Source organism: Rhopilema esculentum, chromosome 9, assembly GCF_057945365.1.
Source record: "Rhopilema esculentum isolate cy_ngs chromosome 9, ASM5794536v1, whole genome shotgun sequence".
Classification (NCBI taxonomy): Eukaryota; Metazoa; Cnidaria; class Scyphozoa; order Rhizostomeae; family Rhizostomatidae; genus Rhopilema; species Rhopilema esculentum.
Genome location: NC_142823.1, coordinates 8,276,082 through 8,297,511, shown reverse-complemented (window position 1 = coordinate 8,297,511; position 21,430 = coordinate 8,276,082). Strand labels below are relative to the sequence as shown.

At 34.0% G+C, this 21,430-nt stretch overlaps 1 long non-coding RNA gene across 1 annotated transcript in view; it reads right to left on the bottom strand.

The window, feature by feature from the left end:
• Nucleotides 1–1,169: 1,169 nt before the first annotated feature.
• The window catches only part of LOC135688914 (uncharacterized), a 266,620-nt gene continuing 246,359 nt past the window's right edge, over nucleotides 1,170–21,430 (bottom strand). The window contains exon 3 of the long non-coding RNA XR_016143996.1: nucleotides 1,170–3,527. This is a non-coding gene — a long non-coding RNA (uncharacterized LOC135688914). The remainder of the gene's footprint in view (nucleotides 3,528–21,430) is intronic.

Below are 21,430 nucleotides of genomic sequence, written 5' to 3'. Positions count from 1 at the left end.
TTGTATTGTTCCAGTAAGCCTAAATAGTTTTTGATATCAGCTTTATCTGGTGAGAGAAGATCGATGTTTGTGTCTCCAGTTATCATTACAGCACCATCCCAACTTGCTTTCACATATGATATCACTTTGTCAAGTTGTTCTAGCCAATTATTGAATCTTAAGATTTTATCTGATCGAAAGATGACTCCCATCAATAATTTCGAGTTCTTTTTTTTTCCAGCTAACTCAATCCATAGATGTTCTTTTGTCCTTCTTTTGTACTTTATCCCGGAATTTACGTAGCACCCTACACCGCCACCTCGTATGTTGTCTCCGTTGTCATACTCTATTTAAAAAATTTTTAAGTCACATGCTCGATGAGGAGTAAGATATTTTTGAACCAAGTCTCTGAAAGTGCGATGACATCGAATTTGTAATTATCTAGCATCAACTGAAATTCCTCAAAAGTGAACACAAGCGATTGGGTGTTCAAGTATGAGACTTTTAGGCCCCGTTTACACGGGAACGGATCCGCATAGATCCGTGCCCAAACTAGCTACGATAGGCCTTGCGTTTACACGGGCACGGTAGGATCCGTATCTTTTCTGGGAGAGATCCGTACCTTTTTGGATACGATTCGAAAGCGAATCCATTTGGATCCGTACCTTCATCGGCGCCGTGTAAACAGGAAGATACGGATCCGCAAAGGCACGGCAGTAAAACGAGACTGTTGCTGGGGTCAGTGGAGGCCATTTCAATTGTACGCAGCACTCATCATACAACAAAGAAATTACTCTCCCACCCCCGCTCTTTCTTCCACAGTCGAAAGCCTTTCTGAACCCTGTCTTCATCATGGTTTAATTTTTTTCACCTTTTCTTTTGTTATTTTTTTTATCCTGGGTATTTGGAAAGTTCTCTGTTGCTATTTCTAGATAGGCCTCGATAAATTGAAGGAGAATGTCTTCGTATTTCGACCTAACAGTCTCTAAGTTTTTTTCATTTTGCATTTTACCTTGTCATTGCGCATGCTTAAAAAAAGCGATTCGATTTTGGTCCGTTCCCGTGTAAACGCTTTATAGTTTAGGATCCGATCTCGTGTAAACGCTTGTGGATCGTACCCATATCGTACCTAAAAGGTCCGGATCTTTTGGATCCGTTCCTTTTTCTCTCGTGTAAACGGGGCCTTAGTAATGATCGTTTCTCGTTGATGATCTTTAAGACCCCGTTTACACGAGAGCGGATCCGAACTGGATCGGATCCAAATAAGTACGGATAGGCCTTGCATTTACACGGGAACTGGTGGATCCGTATACTTTTGGATCTGCTATTCGAACACTTCTGGGATCGCTTTCAGAGGTGATCCCGTATGGATCCGATCTTGACCGGATCCCGTGTAAACGGGTGGATCTGGTCCAGATCGGATCCGTCTACGTTATTTGCCGAAAGTTAGACAGAATATTTTTCAAATCAAGGTAGTTTGAATATGTAATCCGTGGCTTTTGTCGCCAGAAAACGGAACATCAAGTTGATAGACTACTGTGTTGAATAATTATTACGAAACTTTGACGATATGTCGTCGTACTTTGTCCTTATATTTTCCCAATCCTGCCCATCTGCAAGCTTTGCAGTTTTGTAGTCCAATACTATATTTAAACGTAGCGCGGTTTAAAAGTAAAATGTTACGTAATTATCCATCTAGCCGGCCTGTTACGAAAAGTGTTTCACCCAACCCAAAATTTAAGATAGACGCCCCTGGATTAGAATAAATAACATTTGAATTTTTTTCTGGAATAAAAATAATTTTCATAAGAAAATAATAATTTTCTAGAACTGCCAGATTTTGTCAAAAGGTAGCGCTGCAAGCTTAGAAAAATGGGTTTTTCTTTTAAACCTGTCGTTTAAACCTTTTCTTTTAATCCCTTCTCAATCATCATATTAAATAAAAGTGAATTTTGTTCTGGAATGACGATCGCATTTTTTATAAGAAAAATACTTTTTACAGGGGTCAAATTCTCTTAACATATAGGGCTACAACCTTCAGAAAATTGTCTTTGATAATATTATCTTCTAAGAAGTATGTTAATTCATTCCATATTACCTTTGATATTATCCTGACAATAATTGCTATTAGTTATTAAAAACAACACTTTTGAGAAAAAATACCTTTAAGTAGTTTGATATTTGATAAAAAGTTTGCCAATAGGCTTAAAAGATCATCAATTTTATTGAAAAACGTTCCCTTCTAAATGTAGGTCAATTCGTTTCGAGATGATCATAATTAGCAAGAAATGAATTGAATTCTGGAAAAATGTCACTTTTTATTGAAACTTTCCGGAATTGAAGACAACTTGCGAAAAACGTAAAACCGAATTGTGATAAAAGATCATTTCAAGACAAAAGGTCAATTTTTCATAAATTTTTTCTTGTTGAATTCTGTCAAATTACTTCAGAATTGTCTTCAATAATTCAATTTAGATCCGTAATGAAAGTGATGGGTCACTCTTTGCTAAAAAGCAAACGCTAAAGGATTGAGAAATAAAGTGAAATATTTCCAAAAAAACCTTTAATTAATAGGTTTAGTAGCGAAAAAGCGAAATAGCGAAAACATAGCATACTAAATAGCGTTTAAAAATATGTAAATTCGTTTTTCAAAAAAGCATTAAATAGCAGAACTATAGCATACTTAAGTGCTTTTCGTCCGACATTCTGCACAGTATAAACGTCTGATGATGACCGAAAATAAGCTGAAAATTTATATCCAGATGTGGATCGAAAGAAAACGTGAGAGGAAGAAAGATGCGTTGCTTGGCTCTTCTGTTTACTATCAACCAGCGACCGCTAGCCTCAGGGGCTGAATAACACAATACTTGATTCACGGATTATCATCGACTTTTTACTCTGTGCTCTGGTTGAAATTTCTTTGTATTTGGTAGGCACTTAATGAAACCTGATAATAGAAAGCCTCTAGAAATTCCATTATAATGTAGCCAAGAGAGTAATGGGGAGTAAAATCGTCAATCCATAAAATAATTGGATAATAGCTAAACAATTAAAAAATGACCCCTATTATTGGTACTAAGACTTTTTCTTATAACAAACTATTTCCTTTAGGTATAAACTAAAATTTTTCATTTTCAACAACTCAAATTCTTCATTATGCGCACCACTCATTCCCTGATCATGTTTTTGTAAATGAAATTGATTTAGACTATAAAAGGCTGGAGCTCTGTTTTTAACTTGACCAACATCTTGAATGGGATTTCTACACGTTCAACGTTTCTCAAATATCCAATGATAAAGCCAAACTTTCTAACAGGAAATTGGGTAGGGGCCATGCGTCATCCCTCATAACTTCCCTCACAGGATACCAACCGTTTTCTGTCATGAACAAAGCCAGCTTTTCAATGACGACTCAGCTAAGCATTTATTGGTACGATCCAAGCCTTCGGCATTTCTTGGAAAATTACATACTAACTTTCCCCAACCAAAAGTCTTCCTTCCAATACTGGTGCTGTGCATCTATAGGCAGCATCATAAAGCACAAATCCCTAATTCATAAAGAGATATTTACTTCAAGTCAATTAATTGCTACATACAGTTAGTGATCAAAAGTATTGCACAGGTTTGACAAATCAGTAATAGCGGCCGCCTTCTATCAACAAATCGCAATTCAAACCACATTTATGAAGAAATTAGGCGTCTTTTTATGGGTAAAATCCAATCACGCCAAACTTTAAACCATTGGCAACACTTTTAATTTAAAAATTCAGAAAGTCACTTTTTTAAAAGTAAAAAATTTAAACTTTCTATTGGACAGTCGGGCAGCATTGAAACCTTTGTGAGACCTACTAGAAGCTTGTCAAAAGGTTTTCTAACAGGTTCTACTAATCGCGAAATGATAGGTTTAAATACGTCCACAACACCATTTGTGGAGTTTACGATGAATTTCAGGCCCGTAACTCTCAAAAAAGAAGTAAGTCTTTTTTCAAAAAATCCATGACCCCCGGATATGCCAAAAAACTCAAAAAATTGTGAATTTGCGAAAAACTTTATTTTGGCTCAAATCAACCTAAAAAGCTTTAAAATACGTCCAAAACACCATTTGTGGAGTTTCCGATGAATTTCAGGCCCGTAACTCTCAAAAAAGAAGTAAGTCTTTTTTCAAAAAATCCATGATCCCGGATATGCAAAAAAACTCAAAAAATTGTGAATTTTCGAAAAAAATTATTTTGGCTCGAAACAACCTAAAAAGCTTTAAATTACATCCGCAACACTATTTGCGGAGTTTCCGATGAATTTCAGGCTCGAAACTCTCAAAAAAGAACGTAGTAATTTTTTTAAAAATCCATGACCCCCGGATATGCAAAAAAACTCAAAAAATTGTGAATTTGCGAAAAACTTTATTTTGGCTCAAAACAACCTAAAAAGCTTTAAAATACGTCCAAAACACCATTTGTGGAGTTTCCGATGAATTTAAGGCCCAAAACTCTGAAAAAAGAAGTAAGTCTTTTTTCAAAAAATCCACGATCCCGGATATGCAAAATAACTCAAAAAATTGTGAATTTTCAAAAAAAATTATTTTGGCTCGAAACAACCTAAAAAGCTTTAAAGTACGTCCGCAACACTATTTTCGGAGTTTCCGATGAATTTCAGGCTCCAAACTCTCAAAAAAGAACGTAGTAATTTTTTTAAAAATCCATGACCCCCGGATATGCAAAAAAACTCAAAAAATTGTGAATTTGCGAAAAACTTTATTTTGGCTCAAAACAAACAAAAAGCTTTAAAATACGTCCGCCACACCATTTGTGGAGTTTTCGATGAATTTCAGGCCCGAAACTCTCAAAAAAGAAGTAAGTCTTTTTTCAAAAAATCCATGATCCCGGAAATGTAAAATAACTCAAAAAATTGTGAATTATCGAAAAAAATTATTTTGGCTCGAAACAAATAAAAAGCTTTAAAATACGTCCAAAACACCATTTGTGGAGTTTCCGATGAATTTCAGGCCCAAAACTCTCAAAAAAGAATTTAGTCATTTTTCAAAAAATCCATCACCCCGCATATGCCAAAAAATTCGAAAAATGAGTAATTTGTACAAAACTTTTTTTTGGCTCGAAACAACCTAAAAAGCTTTAAAATACGTCCGCAACACCATTTGTGGAGTTTCCGATGAATTTCAGGCCCGAAACTCTTAGAAAAGAAGTTAGTCATTTTTCAAAAATTCCATGACCCCGGATATGCCAAAAAATTCGAAAAATGAGTAATTTGTACAAAACTTTTTTTTGGCTCTAAACAACCTAAAAAGCTTTAAATTACGTACGCAACACCATCTATGGAGTTTCCGATGAATTTCAGGCCCGAATCTCTCAAAAAAGAAGTTAGTCATTTTTAAAAAAATCCATGATCCCGGATATGCAAAAAAACTCAAAAAATGAGAAATTTATACAAAAACTTTTTTTGGCTCGAAACAACCTAAAAAGCTTTAAAATACGTCCGCAACACCATTTGTGGAGTTTCCGATGAATTTCAGGCCCGAAACTCTCAGAAAAGAAGTTGGTCATTTTTCAAAAAATCCATGATCCCGGATATCCAAAAAAAACTCAAAAAATGAGAAATTTATACAAAAACTTTTTTTGGCTCGAAACAACCTAAAAAGCTTTAAAATACGTCCGCAACACCATTTGTGGAGTTTCCGATGAATTTCAGGCCCGAAACTCTCAGAAAAGAAGTTGGTCATTTTTCAAAAAATCCATGATCCCGGATATCCAAAAAAAACTCAAAAAATGAGAAATTTAGACAAAAACTTTTTTTGGCTCGAAACAACCTATAAAGCGTTAAAACACGTACGCAACACCATTTGTGGAGTTTCCGATGAATTTCAGGCCCGAAACTCTCAAAAAAGAAGTTGGTCATTTTTCAAAAAATCCATGATCCCGGATATCCAAAAAAAACTCAAAAAATGAGAAATTTAGACAAAAACTTTTTTTGGCTCGAAACAACCTATAAAGCGTTAAAACACGTATGCAACACCATTTGTGGAGTTTCCGATGAATTTCAGGCCCGAAACTCTCAAAAAAGTAGTCAGTCATTTCTCAAAAAATCCATGATCCCGGATAAGCAAAAAAACTCAAAAAATTGTGAATTTTCGAAACCATTCATTTTGGCTCGAAACAACCTAAAGAGCTTTAAAATACCTCCGAAACACCATTTGTGGAGTTTCCGATGAATTTCAGGCCCGAAACTCTTAGAAAAGAAGTTAGTCATTTTTCAAAAGATCCATGACCCCGGATATGCAAAAAAACTCAAAAAATGAGAAATTTATACAAAAACTTTTTTGGCTCGAAACAACCTAAAAAGCTTTAAAGCACGTCCACAACACCATTTGTGGAGTTTCCGATAAATTTCAGGACCGAAACTGTCAAAAAAGAAGTTAGTCATTTTTCAAAAAATCCATGATCCCGGATATGCAAAAAAACTCAAAAAATTGTGAACTTTCGAAAAAATTAATTTTGGCTCGAAACAACCTAAAAAGCGTTACTATAAGTCCGCAACACCATTTGTGGAGTTTCTGATGAATTTCAGACTTGTAACTCTCAAAAAAGAACGTAGTCATTTTCTAAAAAATCCATGATCCCAAATATGCAAAAAAACTCAAAAAATGAGAAATTTATACAAAAACTTTTTTTGGCTCGAAACAACCTAAAAAGCTTTAAAATACGTCGGCAACATCATTTGTGCAGTTTCCGATTAATTTCAGGCCCGAAACTCTCAAAAAAGAAGTTAGTCATTTTTCAAAAAATCCATGATCCAAGATATGCAAAAAAACTAAAAAAATGAGAAATTTATACAAAAACTTTTTTTGGCTCGAAACAACCTAAAAAGCTTTAAAATACGTCCCCAACACCATTTGTGGAGTTTCCGATGAATTTCAGGCCCGAAACACTCAGAAAAGAAGTAAGTCATTTTTAAAAAAATCCATGATCCCGGATATGCAAAACAACTCCAAAAGTAAGAAATTTATACAAAAACTTCTTTGGCTCAAAACAACCTTAAAAGCGTTAAATTACGTACGCAACACCATCTATGGAGTTTCCGATGAATTTCAGGCCCGAATCTCTCAAAAAAGAAGTTAGTCATTTTTAAAAAAATCCATGATCCTGGATATGCAAACAAACTCAAAAAATGAGAAATTTATACAAAAACTTTTTTTGGCTCGAAACAACCTAAAAAGCCTTAAAATACGTCCGCAACACCATTTGTGGAGTTTCCGATGAATTTCAGGCCCGAAACTCTCAGAAAAGAAGTTAGTCATTTTTCAAAAAATCCATGATCCCGGATATGCAAAAAAAACTCAAAAAATGAGAAATTTAGACAAAAACTTTTTTTGGCTCGAAACAACCTATAAAGCGTTAAAACACGTACGCAACACCATTGGTGGAGTTTCCGATGAATTTCAGGCCCGAAACTCTCAAAAAAGTAGTCAGTCATTTCTCAAAAAATCCATGATCCCGGATATGCAAAAAAACTCAAAAAATTGTGAATTTTCGAAACCATTCATTTTGGCTCGAAACAACCTAAAGAGCTTTAAAATACTTCCGAAACACCATTTGTGGAGTTTCCGATGAATTTCAGGCCCAAAACTCTCAAAAAAGAAGTTAGTCATTTTTCAAAAAATCCATGATCCCGGATATGCAAAAAACGCAAAAAATTGTGAAATTTCGAAATAATTTATTTTAGCTCAAAACAACCTAAAAAGCTTTAAAATACGTCCGCAACACCATTTGTGGAGTTTCCGATGAATTTCAGGCCTGTAACTCTCAAAAAAGAACGTAGTCATTTTTCAAAAAATCCATGACCCCGGATATGCCAAAAAATTCGGAAAATGAGTAATTTGTACAAAACTTTTTTTTGGCTCGAAACAACCTAAAAAGCTTTAAAATACGTCCGCAACACCATTTGTGGAGTTTCCGATAAATTTCAGGACCGAAACTGTCAAAAAAGAAGTTAGTCATTTTTCAAAAAATCCATGATCCCGGATATGCAAAAAAACTCAAAAAATGAGAAATTTATACAAAAACTGTTTTTGGCTCGAAACAACCTAAAAAGCTTTAAAATACGTCCGCAACACCATTTGTGGAGTTTCCGATGAATTTCGGGCCCGAAACTCTCAGAAAAGAAGTTAGTCATTTTTCAAAAAATCCATGATCCCGGATATGCAAAAAAAACTCAAAAAATGAGAAATTTAGACAAAAACTCTTTTTAGCTCGAAACAACCTATAAAGCGTTAAAACACGTACGCAACACCATTTGTGGAGTTTCCGATGAATTTCAGGCCTGTAACTCTCAAAAAAGAACGAAGTCATTTTTCAAAAAATCCATGATCCCGGATATGCAAAAAAACTCAAAAAATGAGAAATTTATACAAAAACATATTTTGGCTCGAAACAACCTAAAAAGCGTTACAATACGTCCGCAACACCATTTGTGCAGTTTCCTATGAATTTCAGGCCCGGAACTCTCAGAAAAGAAGTTAGTCATTTCTCAAAAAATCCATGATCCCGGATATGCAAAAAAACTCAAAAAATGAGAAATTTATACAAAAACTTTTTTTGGCTCGAAACAGCCTAAAAAGCTTTAAAATACGTCCACAGCACCATTTGTGGAGTTTCCGATGAATTTCAGGCCTGAAACTCTCAAAAAAGAAGTTAGTCATTTTTCAAAATATCCATGATCCCCGATATGCAAAAAAACTCAAAAAATGAGAAATTTGAAGAAAAATTTTTTTTGGCTCGAAAGAAGCTAAAAAGCGTTAAAATACGCCCGCAGCACAATTTGTGGAGTTTCCGATGAATTTCAGGCCCGAAACTCTCTAAAAAGAAGTTAGGCATTTTTCAAAAAATCCATGATCCCGGATATGCAAAGAAACTCAAAAAATGAGAAATGTTTACAAAAACTTTTTTTGGCTCGAAACAACCTAAAAAGCTTTAAAATACGCCCACAACACCATTTGTGGAGTTTCTGATGAATTTCAGGCCGGAAACTCTCAAAAAAGAAGTTAGTCATTTTTCAAAAAATCCATGATCCCGGATATGCAAAAAAACTCAAAAAAGGGGAAATTTATGTAAATACTTTTTTTGGCTCAAAACAAGCTAAAAAGCGTTAAAATTCGCCAGCAATACCATTTGTGGAGGTTCCGAGGAATTTCAGACACGTAATTCTCAAAAAAGAGGGTATTCATTTTTAAAAAAATCCATCACCTCGGATATGCAAAAAAACTCAAAAAATTGTGAGTTTTCGAAAAAATTTATTTTGGCTCGAAACAACCTAAAAAGCTTTAAAATAAGTCCGCAACACCATTTGTGGAGTTTCCGATGAATTTCAGGCTTGTAACTCTCAAAAAAGAACGTAGTCATTTTTCAAAAAATCCATGATCCCGGATATGCAAAAAAACTCAAAAAATGAGAAATTTATACAAAAACTTTTTTGGCTCGAAACAACCTAAAAAGCTTTAAAATAAGTCCGCAACACCATTTGTGGAGTTTCCGATGAATTTCATGCTTGTAACTCTCAAAAAAGAACGTAGTCATTTTTCAAAAAATCCATGATCGGATATGCAAAAAAACTCAAAAAATGAGAAATTTATACAAAAACTTTTTTGGCTCGAAACAACCTAAAAAGCTTTAAAATACGTCCGCAACACTATTTGTGGAGTTTCCGATGAATTTCAGGCCCGAAACTCACAAAAAAGAAGTTAGTCATTTTTCAAAAAATCCATGATCCCGGATATGCAAAAAAACTCAAAAAATGAGAAATTTATACAAAAACTTTTTTGGCTCGAAACAACCTAAAAAGCTTTAAAATACGTCCGCAACACCATTTGTGGAGTTTCCGATGAATTTCAGGCCCGAAACTCTCAAAAAAGAAGTTAGTCATTTTTCAAAAAATCCATGATCCCGGATATGCAAAAAAACTCAAAAAATGAGAAATTTATACAAAAACGTTTTTTGGCTCGAAACAACCTAAAAAGCTTTAAAATACGTCAGCAACACCATTTGTGGAGTTTCGGATGAATTTCAGGCCTGAAACTCTCAAAAAAGGAGTTAGTCATTTTTCAAAAAATCCATGATCCCGGATATGCAAAAAAACTCAAAAAATTGTAAACTTTCGAAAAAATTTATTTTGGCTCGAAATAACCTAAAAAGCGTTAAAATAAGTTCGCAAGACCATTTGTGGAGTTTCCGATGAATTTCAGGCCTGTAACTCTCAAAAAAGAACGTAGTCATTTTTCAAAAAATCCATGTTCCCGGATATGCAAAAAAGCTCAAAAAATGAGAAATTTATACAACAACTTTTTTCGGCTCGAAACAACCTAAAAAGTTTTAAAATACGTCTGCAACACCACTTGTGGAGTTTCCGATGAATTTCAGGCCCGAAACTCTCAGAAAAGAAGTTGGTCATTTTTCAAAAAATCCATGATCCCGGATATGCAAAAAAACTCAAAAAATGAGAAATTTATACAAAAACTTTTTTTGGCATGAAACAACCTAAAAAGCTTCAAAATACGTCCGCAACACCATTTGTGGAGTTTCCGATGAATTTCAGGCTTGTAACTCTCAAAAAAGAACGTAGTCATTTTTCAAAAAATCCATGATCCCGGATATGCAAAAAAACTCAAAAAATGAGAAATTTATACAAAAACTTTTTTTGGCTCGAAACAACCTAAAAAGCTTTAAAATACGTCGGCAACATCATTTGTGCAGTTTCCGATTAATTTCAGGCCCGAAACTCTCAAAAAAGAAGTTAGTCATTTTTCAAAAAATCCATGATCCAAGATATGCAAAAAAACTAAAAAAATGAGAAATTTATACAAAAACTTTTTTTGGCTCGAAACAACCTAAAAAGCTTTAAAATACGTCCCCAACACCATTTGTGGAATTTCCGATGAATTTCAGGCCCGAAACACTCAGAAAAGAAGTAAGTCATTTTTAAAAAAATCCATGATCCCGGATATGCAAAACAACTCCAAAAGTAAGAAATTTATACAAAAACTTCTTTGGCTCAAAACAACCTTAAAAGCGTTAAATTACGTACGCCACACCATCTATGGAGTTTCCGATGAAATTCAGGCCCGAATCTCTCAAAAAAGAAGTTAGTCATTTTTAAAAAAATCCATGATCCCGGATATGCAAACAAACTCAAAAAATGAGAAATTTATACAAAAACTTTTTTTGGCTCGAAACAACCTAAAAAGCTTTAAAATACGTCCACAACACCATTTGTGGAGTTTCCGATGAATTTCAGGCCCGAAACTCTCAGAAAAGAAGTTGGTCATTTTTCAAAAAATCCATGATCCCGGATATCCAAAAAAAACTCAAAAAATGAGAAATTTATACAATAACTTTTTTTGGCTCGAAACAACCTAAAAAGCTTTAAAATACGTCCGCAACACCATTTGTGGAGTTTCCGATGAATTTCAGGCCCGAAACTCTCAGAAAAGAAGTTAGTCATTTTTCAAAAAATCCATGATCCCAGATATGCAAAAAAACTCAAAAAATGAGAAATTTATACAAAAACTGTTTTTGGCTCGAAACAACCTAAAAAGCTTTAAAATACGTCCGCAACACCATTTGTGGAGTTTCCGATGAATTTCAGGCCCGAAACTCTCAGAAAAGAAGTTAGTCATTTTTCAAAAAATCCATGATCCCGGATATGCAAAAAAAACTCAAAAAATGAGAAATTTAGACAAAAACTCTTTTTAGCTCGAAACAACCTATAAAGCGTTAAAACACGTACGCAACACTATTTGTGGAGTTTCCGATGAATTTCAGGCCTGTAACTCTCAAAAAAGAACGAAGTCATTTTTCAAAAAATCCATGATCCCGGATATGCAAAAAAACTCAAAAAATTAGAAATTTATACAAAAACATATTTTGGCTCGAAACAACCTAAAAAGCGTTACAATACGTCCGCAACACCATTTGTGCAGTTTCCTATGAATTTCAGGCCCGGAACTCTCAGAAAAGAAGTTAGTCATTTCTCAAAAAATCCATGATCCCGGATATGCAAAAAAACTCAAAAAATGAGAAATTTATACAAAAACTTTTTTTGGCTCGAAACAGCCTAAAAAGCTTTAAAATACGTCCACAGTACCATTGGTGGAGTTTCCGATGAATTTCAGGCCTGAAACTCTCAAAAAAGATATTAGTCATTTTTCAAAATATCCATGATCCCGGATATGCAAAAAAACTCAAAAAATTGTGAATTTTCGAAACCATTCATTTTGGCTCGAAACAACCTAAAGAGCTTTAAAATACTTGCGAAACACCATTTGTGGAGTTTCCGATGAATTTCAGGCCCAAAACTCTCAAAAAAGAAGTTAGTCATTTTTCAAAAAATCCATGATCCCGGATATGCAAAAAACTCAAAAAATTGTGAAATTTCGAAATAATTTATTTTAGCTCAAAACAACCTAAAAAGCTTTAAAATACGTCCGCAACACCATTTGGAAGTTTCTGATGAACTTCAGTCCGGAAACTCCCAAAAAAGAATTTAGTCATTTTTCAAAAAATCCATGACCCCGGATATGCCAAAAAATTCGGAAAATGAGTAATTTGTACAAAACTTTTTTTTGGCTCGAAACAACCTAAAAAGCTTTAAAATACGTCCGCAACACCATTTGTGGAGTTGCCGATGAATTTCAGGCCCGAAACTCTCAGAAAAGAAGTTAGTCATTTTTCAAAAAATCCATGATTCCGGATATGCAAAAAAACTCTAAAAATGAGAAATTTATACAAAAACTTTTTTTGGCTCGAAACAACCTAAAAAGCTTTAAAATAAGTCCGCAACACCATTTGTGGAGTTGCCGATGAATTTCAGGCCCGAAACTCTCTAAAAAGAAGTTAGGCATTTTTCAAAAAATCCATGATCCCGGATATGCAAAGAAACTCAAAAAATGAGAAATGTTTACAAAAACTTTTTTTGGCTCGAAACAACCTAAAAAGCTTTAAAATACGCCCACAACACCATTTGTGGAGTTTCTGATGAATTTCAGGCCGGAAACTCTCAAAAAAGAAATTAGTCATTTTTCAAAATATCCATGATCCCGGATATGCAAAAAAACTCAAAAAATTGTGAATTTTCGAAACCATTCATTTTGGCTCGAAACAACCTAAAGAGCTTTAAAATACTTCCGAAACACCATTTGTGGAGTTTCCGATAAATTTCAGGACCGAAACTGTCAAAAAAGAAGTTAGTCATTTTTCAAAAAATCCATGATCCCGGATATGCAAAAAAACTCAAAAAATGAGAAATTTATACAAAAACTGTTTTTGGCTCGAAACAACCTAAAAAGCTTTAAAATACGTCTGCAACACCATTTGTGGAGTTTCCGATGAATTTCGGGCCCGAAACTCTCAGAAAAGAAGTTAGTCATTTTTCAAAAAATCCATGATCCCGGATATGCAAAAAAAACTCAAAAAATGAGAAATTTAGACAAAAACTCTTTTTAGCTCGAAACAACCTATAAAGCGTTAAAACACGTACGCAACACCATTTGTGGAGTTTCCGATGAATTTCAGGCCTGTAACTCTCAAAAAAGAACGAAGTCATTTTTCAAAAAATCCATGATCCCGGATATGCAAAAAAACTCAAAAAATGAGAAATTTATACAAAAACATATTTTGGCTCGAAACAACCTAAAAAGCGTTACAATACTTGCGAAACACCATTTGTGCAGTTTCCTATGAATTTCAGGCCCGGAACTCTCAGAAAAGAAGTTAGTCATTTCTCAAAAAATCCATGATCCCGGATATGCAAAAAAACTCAAAAAATGAGAAATTTATACAAAAACTTTTTTTGGCTCGAAACAGCCTAAAAAGCTTTAAAATACGTCCACAGCACCATTTGTGGAGTTTCCGATGAATTTCAGGCCTGAAACTCTCAAAAAAGAAGTTAGTCATTTTTCAAAATATCCATGATCCCCGATATGCAAAAAAACTCAAAAAATGAGAAATTTGAAGAAAAACTTTTTTTGGCTCGAAAGAAGCTAAAAAGCGTTAAAATACGCCCGCAGCACAATTTGTGGAGTTTCCGATGAATTTCAGGCCCGAAACTCTCTAAAAAGAAGTTAGGCATTTTTCAAAAAATCCATGATCCCGGATATGCAAAGAAACTCAAAAAATGAGAAATGTTTACAAAAACTTTTTTTGGCTCGAAACAACCTAAAAAGCTTTAAAATACGCCCACAACACCATTTGTGGAGTTTCTGATGAATTTCAGGCCGGAAACTCTCAAAAAAGAAGTTAGTCATTTTTCAAAAAATCCATGATCCCGGATATGCAAAAAAACTCAAAAAAGGGGAAATTTATATAAATACTTTTTTTGGCTCAAAACAAGCTAAAAAGCGTTAAAATTCGCCAGCAATACCATTTGTGGAGGTTCCGAGGAATTTCAGGCCCGAAACTCTCAAAAAAGAACGAAGTCATTTTTCAAAATATCCATGATCCCCGATATGCAAAAAAACTCAAAAAATGAGAAATTTGAAGAAAAACTTTTTTTGGCTCGAAAGAAGCTAAAAAGCGTTAAAATACGCCCGCAGCACAATTTGTGGAGTTTCCGATGAATTTCAGGCCCGAAACTCTCTAAAAAGAAGTTAGGCATTTTTCAAAAAATCCATGATCCCGGATATGCAAAGAAACTCAAAAAATGAGAAATGTTTACAAAAACTTTTTTTGGCTCGAAACAACCTAAAAAGCTTTAAAATACGCCCACAACACCATTTGTGGAGTTTCTGATGAATTTCAGGCCGGAAACTCTCAAAAAAGAAGTTAGTCATTTTTCAAAAAATCCATGATCCCGGATATGCAAAAAAACTCAAAAAAGGGGAAATTTATATAAATACTTTTTTTGGCTCAAAACAAGCTAAAAAGCGTTAAAATTCGCCAGCAATACCATTTGTGGAGGTTCCGAGGAATTTCAGGCACGTAATTTTCAAAAAAGAGGGTAGTCATTTTTAAAAAAATCCATCACCTCGGATATGCAAAAAAACTCAAAAAATTGTGAGTTTTCGAAAAAATTTATTTTGGCTCGAAACAACCTAAAAAGCTTTAAAATAAGTCCGCAACACCATTTGTGGAGTTTCCGATGAATTTCAGGCTTGTAACTCTCAAAAAAGAACGTAGTCATTTTTCAAAAAATCCATGATCCCGGATATGCAAAAAAACTCAAAAAATGAGAAATTTATACAAAAACTTTTTTGGCTCGAAACAACCTAAAAAGCTTTAAAATAAGTCCGCAACACCATTTGTGGAGTTTCCGATGAATTTCAGGCCCGAAACTCACAAAAAAGAAGTTAGTCATTTTTCAAAAAATCCATGATCCCGGATATGCAAAAAACTCAAAAAATGAGAAATTTAGACAAAAACTTTTTTTGGCTCGAAACAACCTATAAAGCGTTAAAACACGTACGCAACACCATTGGTGGAGTTTCCGATGAATTTCAGGCCCGAAACTCTCAAAAAAGTAGTCAGTCATTTCTCAAAAAATCCATGATCCCGGATATGCAAAAAAACTCAAAAAATTGTGAATTTTCGAAACCATTCATTTTGGCTCGAAACAACCTAAAGAGCTTTAAAATACTTGCGAAACACCATTTGTGGAGTTTCCGATGAATTTCAGGCCCAAAACTCTCAAAAAAGAAGTTAGTCATTTTTCAAAAAATCCATGATCCCGGATATGCAAAAAACTCAAAAAATTGTGAAATTTCGAAATAATTTATTTTAGCTCAAAACAACCTAAAAAGCTTTAAAATACGTCCGCAACACCATTTGGAAGTTTTTGATGAACTTCAGTCCGGAAACTCCCAAAAAAGAATTTAGTCATTTTTCAAAAAATCCATGACCCCGGGTATGCCAAAAAATTCGAAAAAGGAGTAATTTGTACAAAACTTTTTTTTGGCTCGAAATAACCTAAAAAGCTTTAAAATACGTCCGCAACACCATTTGTGGAGTTTCCGATGAATTTCAGGCCCGAAACTCTCAGAAAAGAAGTTAGTCATTTTTCAAAAAATCCATGATCCCGGATATGCAAAAAAAACTCAAAAAATGAGAAATTTAGACAAAAACTTTTTTTGGCTCGAAACAACCTATAAAGCGTTAAAACACGTACGCAACACCATTGGTGGAGTTTCCGATGAATTTCAGGCCCGAAACTCTCAAAAAAGTAGTCAGTCATTTCTCAAAAAATCCATGATCCCGGATATGCAAAAAAACTCAAAAAATTGTGAATTTTCGAAACCATTCATTTTGGCTCGAAACAACCTAAAGAGCTTTAAAATACTTGCGAAACACCATTTGTGGAGTTTCCGATGAATTTCAGGCCCAAAACTCTCAAAAAAGAAGTTAGTCATTTTTCAAAAAATCCATGATCCCGGATATGCAAAAAACTCAAAAAATTGTGAAATTTCGAAATAATTTATTTTAGCTCAAAACAACCTAAAAAGCTTTAAAATACGTCCGCAACACCATTTGGAAGTTTTTGATGAACTTCAGTCCGGAAACTCCCAAAAAAGAATTTAGTCATTTTTCAAAAAATCCATGACCCCGGATATGCCAAAAAATTCGAAAAATGAGTAATTTGTACAAAACTTTTTTTTGGCTCGAAACAACCTAAAAAGCTTTAAAATACGTCTGCAACACCATTTGTGGAGTTTCCGATAAATTTCAGGACCGAAACTGTCAAAAAAGAAGTTAGTCCTTTTTCAAAAAATCCATGATCCCAGATATGCAAAAAAACTCAAAAAATGAGAAATTTATACAAAAACTGTTTTTGGCTCGAAACAACCTAAAAAGCTTTAAAATACGTCCGCAACACCATTTGTGGAGTTTTCGATGAATTTCAGGCCCGAAACTCTCAGAAAAGAAGTTAGTCATTTTTCAAAAAATCCATGATCCCGGATATGCAAAAAAAACTCAAAAAATGAGAAATTTAGACAAAAACTCTTTTTAGCTCGAAACAACCTATAAAGCGTTAAAACACGTACGCAACACCATTTGTGGAGTTTCCGATGAATTTCAGGCCTGTAACTCTCAAAAAAGAACGAAGTCATTTTTCAAAAAATCCATGATCCCGGATATGCAAAAAAACTCAAAAAATGAGAAATTTATACAAAAACATATTTTGGCTCGAAACAACCTAAAAAGCGTTACAATACTTGCGAAACACCATTTGTGGAGTTTCCTATGAATTTCAGGCCCGGAACTCTCAGAAAAGAAGTTAGTCATTTCTCAAAAAATCCATGATCCCGGATATGCAAAAAAACTCAAAAAATGAGAAATTTATACAAAAACTTTTTTTGGCTCGAAACAGCCTAAAAAGCTTTAAAATACGTCCACAGCACCATTGGTGGAGTTTCCGATGAATTTCAGGCCTGAAACTCTCAAAAAAGAAGTTAGTCATTTTTCAAAATATCCATGATCCCCGATATGCAAAAAAACTCAAAAAATGAGAAATTTGAAGAAAAACTTTTTTTGGCTCGAAAGAAGGTAAAAAGCGTTAAAATACGCCCGCAGCACAATTTGTGGAGTTTCCGATGAATTTCAGGCCCGAAACTCTCTAAAAAGAAGTTAGGCATTTTTCAAAAAATCCATGATCCAAGATATGCAAAGAAACTCAAAAAATGAGAAATGTTTACAAAAACTTTTTTTGGCTCGAAACAACCTAAAAAGCTTTAAAATACGCCCACAACACCATTTGTGGAGTTTCTGATGAATTTCAGGCCGGAAACTCTCAAAAAAGAAGTTAGTCATTTTTCAAAAAATCCATGATCCCGGATATGCAAAAAAACTCAAAAAAGGGGAAATTTATATAAAAACTTTTTCTGGCTCGAAACAACCTAAAAAGCTTTAAAATACGTCGGCAACATCATTTGTGCAGTTTCCGATTAATTTCAGGCCCGAAACTCTCAAAAAAGAAGTTAGTCATTTTTCAAAAAATCCATGATCCAAGATATGCAAAAAAACTAAAAAAATGAGAAATTTATACAAAAACTTTTTTTGGCTCGAAACAACCTAAAAAGTTTTAAAATACGTCTGCAACACCATTTGTGGAGTTTCCAATGAATTTCAGGCCCGAAACTCTCAGAAAAGAAGTTGGTCATTTTTCAAAAAATCCATGATCCCGGATATGCAAAAAACTCAAAAAATGAGAAATTTATACAAAAACTTTTTTTGGCATGAAACAACCTAAAAAGCTTTAAAATACGTCCGCAACACCATTTGTGGAGTTTCCGATGAATTTCAGGCTTGTAACTCTCAAAAAAGAACGTAGTCATTTTTCAAAAAATCCATGATCCCGGATATGCAAAAAAACTCAAAAAATGAGAAATTTATACAAAAACTTTTTCTGGCTCGAAACAACCTAAAAAGCTTTAAAATACGTCGGCAACATCATTTGTGCAGTTTCCGATTAATTTCAGGCCCGAAACTCTCAAAAAAGAAGTTAGTCATTTTTCAAAAAATCCATGATCCAAGATATGCAAAAAAACTAAAAAAATGAGAAATTTATACAAAAACTTTTTTTGGCTCGAAACAACCTAAAAAGCTTTAAAATACGTCTCCAACACCATTTGTGGAGTTTCCGATGAATTTCAGGCCTGTAACTCTCAAAAAAGAACGTAGTCATTTTTCAAAAAATCCATGTTCCCGGATATGCAAAAAAGCTCAAAAAATGAGAAATTTATACAACAACTTTTTTTGGCTCGAAACAACCTAAAAAGTTTTAAAATACGTCTGCAACACCATTTGTGGAGTTTCCGATGAATTTCAGGCCCGAAACTCTCAGAAAAGAAGTTGGTCATTTTTCAAAAAATCCATGATCCCGGATATGCAAAAAACTCAAAAAATGAGAAATTTATACAAAAACTTTTTTTGGCATGAAACAACCTAAAAAGCTTTAAAATACGTCCGCAACACCATTTGTGGAGTTTCCGATGAATTTCAGGCTTGTAACTCTCAAAAAAGAACGTAGTCATTTTTCAAAAAATCCATGATCCCGGATATGCAAAAAAACTCAAAAAATGAGAAATTTATACAAAAACTTTTTTTGGCTCGAAACAACCTAAAAAGCTTTAAAATACGTCGGCAACATCATTTGTGCAGTTTCCGATTAATTTCAGGCCCGAAACTCTCAAAAAAGAAGTTAGTCATTTTTCAAAAAATCCATGATCCAAGATATGCAAAAAAACTAAAAAAATGAGAAATTTATACAAAAACTTTTTTTGGCTCGAAACAACCTAAAAAGCTTTAAAATACGTCTCCAACACCATTTGTGGAGTTTCCGATGAATTTCAGGCCCGAAACACTCAGAAAAGAAGTAAGTCATTTTTAAAAAAATCCATGATCCCGGATATGCAAAACAACTCCAAAAGTAAGAAATTTATACAAAAACTTCTTTGGCTCAAAACAACCTTAAAAGCGTTAAATTACGTACGCAACACCATCTATGGAGTTTCCGATGAATTTCAGGCCCGAATCTCTCAAAAAAGAAGTTAGTCATTTTTAAAAAAATCCATGATCCCGGATATGCAAACAAACTCAAAAAATGAGAAATTTATACCAAAACTTTTTTTGGCTCGAAACAACCTAAAAAGCTTTAAAATACGTCCGCAACACCATTTGTGGAGTTTCCGATGAATTTCAGGCCCGAAACTCTCAGAAAAGAAGTTGGTCATTTTTCAAAAAATCCATGATCCCGGATATCCAAAAAAAACTCAAAAAATGAGAAATTTATACAAAAACTTTTTTTGGCTCGAAACAACCTAAAAAGCTTTAAAATACGTCCGCAACACCATTTGTGGAGTTTCCGATGAATTTCAGGCCCGAATCTCTCAGAAAAGAAGTTAGTCATTTTTCAAAAAATCCATGATCCCGGATATGCAAAAAAAACTCAAAAAATGAGAAATTTAGACAAAAACTTTTTTTGGCTCGAAACAACCTATAAAGCGTTAAAACACGTACGCAACACCATTGGTGGAGTTTCCGATGAATTTCAGGCCCGAAACTCTCAAAAAAGTAGTCAGTCATTTCTCAAAAAATCCATGATCCCGGATATGCAAAAAAACTCAAAAAATTGTGAATTTTCGAAACCATTCATTTTGGCTCGAAACAACCTAAAGAGCTTTAAAATACTTGCGAAACACCATTTGTGGAGTTTCCGATGAATTTCAGGCCCAAAACTCTCAAAAAAGAAGTTAGTCATTTTTCAAAAAATCCATGATCCCGGATATGCAAAAAACTCAAAAAATTGTGAAATTTCGAAATAATTTATTTTAGCTCAAAACAACCTAAAAAGCTTTAAAATACGTCCGCAACACCATTTGGAAGTTTTTGATGAACTTCAGTCCGGAAACTCCCAAAAAAGAATTTAGTCATTTTTCAAAAAATCCATGACCCCGGATATGCCAAAAAATTCGAAAAATGAGTAATTTGTACAAAACTTTTTTTTGGCTCGAAACAACCTAAAAAGCTTTAAAATACGTCCGCAACACCATTTGTGGAGTTTCCGATGAATTTCAGGCCCGAAACTCTCAGAAAAGAAGTTAGTCATTTTTCAAAAAATCCATGATCCCGGATATGCAAAAAAAACTCAAAAAATGAGAAATTTAGACAAAAACTTTTTCTGGCTCGAAACAACCTATAAAGCGTTAAAACACGTACGCAACACCATTGGTGGAGTTTCCGATGAATTTCAGGCCCGAAACTCTCAAAAAAGTAGTCAGTCATTTCTCAAAAAATCCATGATCCCGGATATGCAAAAAAACTCAAAAAATTGTGAATTTTCGAAACCATTCATTTTGGCTCGAAACAACCTAAAGAGCTTTAAAATACTTGCGAAACACCATTTGTGGAGTTTCCGATGAATTTCAGGCCCAAAACTCTCAAAAAAGAAGTTAGTCATTTTTCAAAAAATCCATGATCCCGGATATGCAAAAAACTCAAAAAATTGTGAAATTTCGAAATAATTTATTTTAGCTCAAAACAACCTAAAAAGCTTTAAAATACGTCCGCAACACCATTTGGAAGTTTTTGATGAACTTCAGTCCGGAAACTCCCACAAAAGAATTTAGTCATTTTTCAAAAAATCCATGACCCCGGATATGCCAAAAAATTCGAAAAATGAGTAATTTGTACAAAACTTTTTTTTGGCTCGAAACAACCTAAAAAGCTTTAAAATACGTCCGCAACACCATTTGTGGAGTTTCCAATAAATTTCAGGACCGAAACTGTCAAAAAAGAAGTTAGTCATTTTTCAAAAAATCCATGATCCCAGATATGCAAAAAAAGTCAAAAAATGAGAAATTTATACAAAAACTGTTTTTGGCTCGAAACAACCTAAAAAGCTTTAAAATACGTCCGCAACACCATTTGTGGAGTTTCCGATGAATTTCAGGCCCGAAACT